The 8,139-nt window shown below is 31.0% G+C and overlaps 1 pseudogene; it reads right to left on the bottom strand.

The window, feature by feature from the left end:
- Positions 1-5,773: 5,773 nt before the first annotated feature.
- On the bottom strand, positions 5,774-7,174 carry LOC131054669 (uncharacterized; annotated as a pseudogene).
- Positions 7,175-8,139: the final 965 nt, after the last annotated feature.

Raw genomic sequence — 8,139 nt, 5'->3', positions numbered from 1 at the left:
ATAAATATATTTTGGTATGACTTATCTAAACTCTAGAGTTGTAGCAATGCAATGCAAATTAATCCAAATTCATCGAGAGAATTCGTGTACCTTACTTCCACACACCCTTGCTTGCTTTGGTCTCTCCAGATATCAACAAATTTCACCCTTCAAACTCCTTTCAAATTTGAAACATTTATTTTATTAATTTGTGCATTTATTGAGATTCTTGAAAGAAAACATGGTGCAGAGGAGAAACTCATAAATGAGATCTAAGATTATCTTCTCATTCATTCAATTTGTAGGCAAGTGATAGACAAGTGAGATAAGATAGGGCAAGATCAATGTGGGGCAACGAAAGATGACACTGAGTGGTTGTAAACGATATTGAGTGGTTGGAGATGGTGCATGGTCGATTGATGGTCTATGCTGATCAATAATTAATTTATCTTCTAACATCCCCCAATAAATAATTATACCAATTAATTTGAATATCCCCTCATAATATTGAAAAGGTGAGTCTTGACATAAATCCTTCTTAGATACCCACTTAAAACACTTAACAAATTCTATCTTTTAGTGTACTACTTCCCCTCATCATAATCACTTTAAGTATTTATGACTCTAATACCATGACAAATAAACACAACAGCACAATGTCACATTACAAAGTGGAACACTCATCAATCCTACCTTCGTGAGTCTAATACCATGTAAGAAAGCATGGTGCAAAGAAGAAACTCATAAATGAGCTCTAAAATTATCTTCGCATTCATTTAATTTATAGGCCATACATCATTTGCAACATATATCATAGACAAGTGAGATGAGATAAGGCAAGATCAGGACAACATTGAGCAGCTGGAAACGGTGCATGTTCATCTGGTGATCTGTGCCAATAGATTTGGTAAATAATTAATTTATCTTCTGACAACTCTCTATCTGATTGCCACTATTCTACTCAAGTTCACCAAACTTTTGAGGTTAGTACTTAACACTGTTCATAAAATTGAATCTTCTACATTATACACTGATGATAATACTGTGCATAATATATGCTCGCTTTTCATTCTCAAACCAGCGTTATATGATTGAGAAGGAATAGAATTTTTATAAACCCTGATATATTTGATCATAGAATCTGTAAAGTGAAATAAATATTCAAACAGTTTGACATATTATATGTATGTCATTAGGTTTAAGATAAATATCAGCTATTCAGATAAGTCTTAAATCATATATTAAGTAACATATTAAGTCTAGAAAATGTTAATCAATTTTGAATGTTTAACACTTTTAAATCTAGAAATCTGATTTGAGCTTCTAGATGTTAGCGTAGCACAAGTATGTGCTATGCGATCCCTCTCTACCACAAGTATGTGCTTTTGGTGTGATGACAAAAATCTACACTAGATTTGATTGGGTATGTCTCTTTTCTTATGGCATTTCAAATCATATTCTATGATTCATCATCAAGATAAGAAAAATGATACACCCAATCAAATCTAAAAATTCAAAGCACACTATCACAAACTATAAAAACTTAACAAATATAATTTTCTCCGTATTTCAAATAAACAACCCAAAAACCCTTAAATAAACACATATATAGAAAGATGTGTCTCTTTTTTTAATTTACTTTTAGATAAAATAGGGTTAAACATTTCCTTCAGAGTGTCCTATTTTTTGACTCTTTAAAGAAAATAGTTTGGTAAAAGTTAAAGATAAAATTAGGAAAGTGGTGAAAAGAAAATATGTAAGGATAACTAGGATGTGCTTTGCAGGCATAAGATAAGATATAAGATGCATGTCCTGTGCTCTGCAGATAAGGATAAGATCGTAGAGGTGGAGGATAAGCATTGTGACATGACATTCCAAATCAACCATCACTGTCACCTTACTTTCTCTCAGAGAAGATGCAAAAACTTACAAAACTAAACATAAGCTGATATTGAAGTATTGTTCATATTTGAAGTACAATCTGTTTAATATCGATAACACCAGCAACAGTGGCAATCAAAGAAATCGGTATAGAATTATTTTATTTTATTATTTTAAACAGTAGGGGATCCATTCCTATTTATACATATTTTAGAATTCCATTTCAGATGTTTCTATTAGGAATTGAACTTAGATGTCCATAGTGAGAATCCAGTGTTTTAGTCAGTTAAGCTCAACCCCTTGGACATTTTAAAAATTGTTTTTATTATAATAATTTTTTTATAATTTAAAAGTAATTTATTTATTTATTTATTTTTAAATATTATTTACTATATATATTTTTATGTGTATTCAATATTATTTATGCATATTATTTCATAAAAGTAGAATTTTAATTATAATATGTTTAGACATAAAATCTATCTTAATAATCAAATTCAAATTTATAGATAATTTTTTTTATTAACAATTGCATACTATTAATTCACCTCTTGCTACCACTTAACTACACCATTTTATCTAGATATTTTAACTACACTATCATCTTATATTTAAGAATTGATAATATATATGAAAGATCTCTTTTAACTTGCTAGAAGAAATGTATTATATTTTACGTTATTATTTCATTATATAATTTATGTAGTTTAATTTTTAAAATTATTTTAATACTAATAATTTATTTAAATACAATATTTTTATTTATTTAAAAAAAAGTTTAAATATTTTTATTTTTTATTTTTCTTCATTTTTATTAATTATAAAAATGTTCAATATTTCTATATTTTTAAAAATAATTGTATTTATAATAATAGCTTGGAGAATCTATAGAAATATTTATCTCTTCCACAAAGATAAAATATTTAAAAAAGTAATTAAAAATGATTTAAAATAAAATACACAATTTTACTTTCTTAATATTTCTTGATACTCGAAAATAATTTATCTTTCTTTTACATTATCTATTTTATAATTGATTTTTTACTATAATAAGTTTTTTGATATATGGTTTGGTAGCCCTAAAACATGTATTTAAAGAGTTCTTAAGAGAAACAAATGAGTTTAGTTTTTCTAATAAACAAATCATAGGTGTTAACATTTTAAAAGAGTACAATAGAGGTTGTGATCTAAAGATGGTAAGTTTTATGTTCACACACAAAATATAGAAGGAACATATTATGTTAAATAATAAAATGCAAAATAAAAAAAATATAAGTTAGATATATATAATTGTATTAAAATTCAATGAATTTTAATTATATACAAATCACAAAGGCATTAGCTGTAAAGGGCCATAACAAATATTAGTGATGTAGAGAGGGAAAGTTTAACATTGACATATAAAAAAGTATGATCATTTGATGATGGAACAACATGTGATCCAAATATTGATGCAAAATAATTGTTATATAGTTGAATGTAGAAATAAGATGCACTATTCTTTATGGATTGTGGAAATTTGATGTCTTCAATTTCCACATAAATGAAAGAATATAAATTATGTTAATAATAGAAAAAATGAAGATAATTTGTTGTATCCTTGTCTCTACACTAATTCTTTGTGGAAACATTAAAATACATTTATTTTTGTTTGACACAATTTGTAATGCACCAATCATCTGATATTAAAGTAATGCAGTAGTCTAGATATTTAAATTGAAATTGCTCATTCAATTGTATTAGTTGTACTTATTTTTTGAATGAGTTGATTAAGCTTTAAAATCTTTTACTTATATTGTACAAAAAAAATTCTTAATTGTATATGAATATGGCATAGAAATAAATGTATTCATTGGAATGATGCATTGCTTAATAGAGATTTAGAAGAAAAAATATAATAGCTGAGAATTATTATATTTCTTTTTATTGTATTTGCAAATGATTATTCATATTAATAAATAATCATACATTTGAAATCATTCCATATATATATATATATATATAATGCTATTGACTAACTTAAGGATCTTGGAATCTCTAATTATGGACTAGGAAGTGACTCATTAATTAAGAAAACATTGTTTTGGATTTGAAATTGTTTGTAGCTATTTGGGTGCCATTTATTCTTTAGGTGGCTTGGGCTCTTTGACCCACCTATATCATCTAGCATATTTGGTTGGAGAGGAATCATAGAATTTTTCATAATACAAGGATGGTTATTCAACACTCGTGGTGGGAAATTATTTATTCTCTTCGTGAGACTATCTCGACTAAGTTTGACTTGGCTAGAGGTGTGGATCCTAGAGATGTTATTTGAAATCATCTCAACTTTCCTCTTCAAGGAGGTGTTCTGATGGGTGCTAGACAAGTCATGCAAAATAGATTCAAAAATCCTTTGTGAAAGATAAATCAAGAAGGTCATTGGTCCACTCCTCCCCAAGGAGTTTTGAAAATTAACACTGATGGTTCATCATGGGGGAATCCTGATCATGCTGGTGTTGGTGGTGTTGGGTGTGATACCTCAAGTGATATTTAGCTCTTTTTTTTTGTTTATAAGGGTCTTCATACAAATAATTTCATGGACCCTGTGGCCATTTGTATGTTGTGGAGCATAGTTGCATTCTCAGTTGGAAAATGATTATTTGTGAATCTGATTTTGAAGTGGTGGTGACTTTGCTAAATGCACAACATCTAGATAATGTTAATTGGCACTTAGTTTTGGTTATTAGAAAGATTCTTCAATTGTGTGGTTCCTTGGAATCTGTTAATTTTAGTCACATTCCTCCAAAGTGGAATGAAGTTGTGGATTGTTTGGCCAAATAAGCCTTTGATCAAATGCAGAGGTGGAATTATAGATAGGGAATAATTACCTCCAGAATTGTTGCATATTTTAGATCACTTAGTGGAAAATGATAAGGTTGTGTAATGCTCTTTCTTTGTTGGGTGGTTGACCCTTCTTACTTTTTATCTGTTTATGTGATTGAATAAATTTTTACCCCCTTTTAGTTAATCCTATTGATGTTTTTAAAAGACAGCAAGGAAGATCCAAGAAAAACTATGTAATTCCCTTTGTAATTACAGCTGTAAAGTTTTGTTAACTATGATATGACTGGTGATTTGGACAAACAACGATCAATTACGAGCTATGTTTTTGCTTTTATTGGGCAGCGATCAGTTGGGTTTCTTGTTTGCAACAAGTGGTTGCACTCTCCACCACCAAGCTCAATATATTGCTCTCGCTGAAGGAGCGAAGGAGATGGGTGCTTTACAACGTAGGCAACATGTTTTCAATCTGTTTTGTGATAGCAACATCGCTATTCACTTGGCTAAGAATGCGACATTTCACAGTCGAACCATCGAACCAAACAAATTGAGCTACGATATCACTTTATTTGTAGTGTGCTCAAAGAGGGCAAGTTGCAAGTTGAAAAGAATGATACCAAGGTGAATCTTGCTGATGCATTGACTACGGTAGTACTAAGGGAGAAGTTCGAATTTTGCAGGGCTTCTCTCGATATTGCCAAAATGTGACAATAGAACTGAAGTGGGAGAAGATATCTGAAGGTTTACAGCAGTGATTGGATTTCAAATGTGAGATTGTTGGATATGAAAGCCAACGGTCAAATCCTTTTCCCTCTTTTTGGACTGAACTTTTACATTCCATTCAAAATCTTGTTTTATATATATAGATAATGTTATTATCCAGTTATTATTGCATAGCTGAATATAGCTTATTGCTGCATGTATAAGTTATAACAGAGATTAATATCAGTATCATTTCCCCTGACCCACTATAAATTATATATTTCGTGTCTCTAATTACTGTATCTTTTTATACTTTAAATCTGAATTTGCAAATTGATTTTATTCGCTCTTTGTTTTCAACACCTGCCCTGTTAATTCTACCATGAAGTAAACATAAATCAGGCATACTGAAGCTCTGATAATTGATTATTTAAATTATCACTAGCATGTTTACAACTAACATCCAGAGAAGTCCAAAATAGAATTTAAAATACAGTACAGAATTTAAGATTGCAGTTGCTTATTGAGAAAGCCAATGGTAATCTTATTCACCTCCTCAGGGAACTGTTCCTGAACAAAATGACTTCCTTCCGGAAACAGTTTGATCTCCAGATTGGGCACATCATCCTTGAGCTTTCCCTGATTAATATAAGATTCCATGTCTCCAGATTTGAAAGCATAATCCTTAGTACCCAAGATCAAAAGGGTAGGAGCTTCCATGTGTCCATGATCTCTTTACCCTCCTCTGCCACTGGCAGTTCACTACTTGAGAAAAGTGTATATATATTCCTTACCACAGATTCTACATCAAAACGTCCAAAATCTGCCAAACCCCTTCCAGGCTCCTAGATGCATAAAAAAATTATGAAAAGATTTCCATTATCAAACAAGTCCATATATGTCTAGTAATACGTCTACAGTAGGAAAAGAATCAGAAACCTGCCAATGTCTGACATAAAAACCTCGAGGATGCTTGTCCATCGCAAAGTATTGTGGACCTGGTCTTATATAAGGTAAACCCATCGTCACTATTCCTCTCAATCGATCAGGGTGTAGAAGGTCCACATAATATGCAACAATTGCTCCAAAGTCCTTACCCACAACAAATACCTGTAAATTCAGGGAAAAGAGGCATTTGGGTTGTGAATTAGGGTCCAATCCAAATACAAATTGCCTATAAATTCATGGTATAGAATTATGGGTACTTACTTTTTGAATACTAAGGGCATCAAGAATACCAATCAGGTCTTCCACAAGATCTACAAAGCCGGCATTCTCAATTTCAGAAGGCTGATCAGAGAGTCCATAGCCTCTGAAATCGGGAGCTATTGCATGAAATCCTGCATCTGCCAACGCGATCATCTGATAACGCCAAGAATACCAGATTTCAGGAAATCCATGCAACAGCAGCACTGCTGGACCTGTACACAAATTTCATCAACTCCCCTTGTTGAAGCAAGTTCATGCATTATTGTTAAAACCCATTACAAACCCATGGTAAGAAGGCATAATTGGATGATAAAGAAATACCTGAACCAATATCAGCAACATGTAATTTGAGTCCTTGGATATGAACATGCCTGTGTTGTATCTTCTCCATCGACTGCATCCAAGAGAACATCTAAGAGACTTTACCAAAAATACATTGAATCTAAACCAAACAGTGGCGACTGGTGAGGCTATTCACTTGGTTCGACAGTCTAAAACGATAAACTGTACGTCAATGTGTCTCTGTCCTTTGAATGGCCGATGATGCTTATTTGTGACTTAAAACAAGGAACAGTAAGAGGATTTTAGGTTTGCAAATTAAATATTATTGCTCAACTGATCTGGAGTTTGGTTATAATAATTGGGAAACCAACCACCAAAGTATAAAGCGGGTTTGACTTCTGTGTGAATTTCAGAGTTGTAACTATGTAAAGACACCTTGGTTAACGTAAATTTAAAATGTGAAATATTGATCCTTTTGTTTCTTGAGCTGGTCTCTTTGTGTTAGTGAAAGCTTATCTAAATGTGAATATAATATGTGAAATGAGGATATTTTGTGTCATTAGGTATATTGGATTGAATCTGGTGCATTTTAGCTGAATGGAAAATAAAGATATTTTGATTTCATGAGGCAATCTGTTAATTTTAGGTTTGTTTTCATGGAATATGGAATATGGAATGAATAGTTTATTTTTTATTTTTTTAAGAATGTTAGATTGAATGTAGAATTTTGTGGCAAGGTAAGTTAGTCAAATGTATTATAAAATATAAAACAAGGATTTGTTCGCATCAAAATAGTATAGTTGAATATAAATGTTCAACTATGCAACATGGAATGTGTATTTCTTTATTTCTTGAGGTACATCAAATTGAATGCAAAATCTTGAATAATTTACGATTTCCATTGATAGAGAGATTATTATAATAGCCTATCCATACCATTATCCTTCAATCTAGTGCTCACCTTGATGGGAATGTCTTAATGTAATAATATATCAACAAATTTCATACTCTTGTGCTAGGCTTGTCTCATGACCCAATTCTTATACATCTTTATTTTCATACTTTTTTGCATTAATCATCATACATTCACTACTCATTAATCCCTACTTCACTCCCATTGGCATCAATTTCTATGCATTCACTCCTCACCTCTAGATCATCACCTTATTCTTGTAGATAATTTCCATGGTTTATGACTGATCTAGGTTAATTTTAAGGAGCATATGAGTGATCCCTAAATTTCAAAGATTCATATTTGAATAT

The sequence above is a fragment of the Cryptomeria japonica genome, chromosome 8 (assembly GCF_030272615.1).
Source record: "Cryptomeria japonica chromosome 8, Sugi_1.0, whole genome shotgun sequence".
In the NCBI taxonomy this organism is placed as follows: domain Eukaryota; kingdom Viridiplantae; phylum Streptophyta; class Pinopsida; order Cupressales; family Cupressaceae; genus Cryptomeria; species Cryptomeria japonica.
Note: the sequence above shows the minus strand (reverse complement) of the source record. Positions and strands in the feature narration are given on the sequence as shown.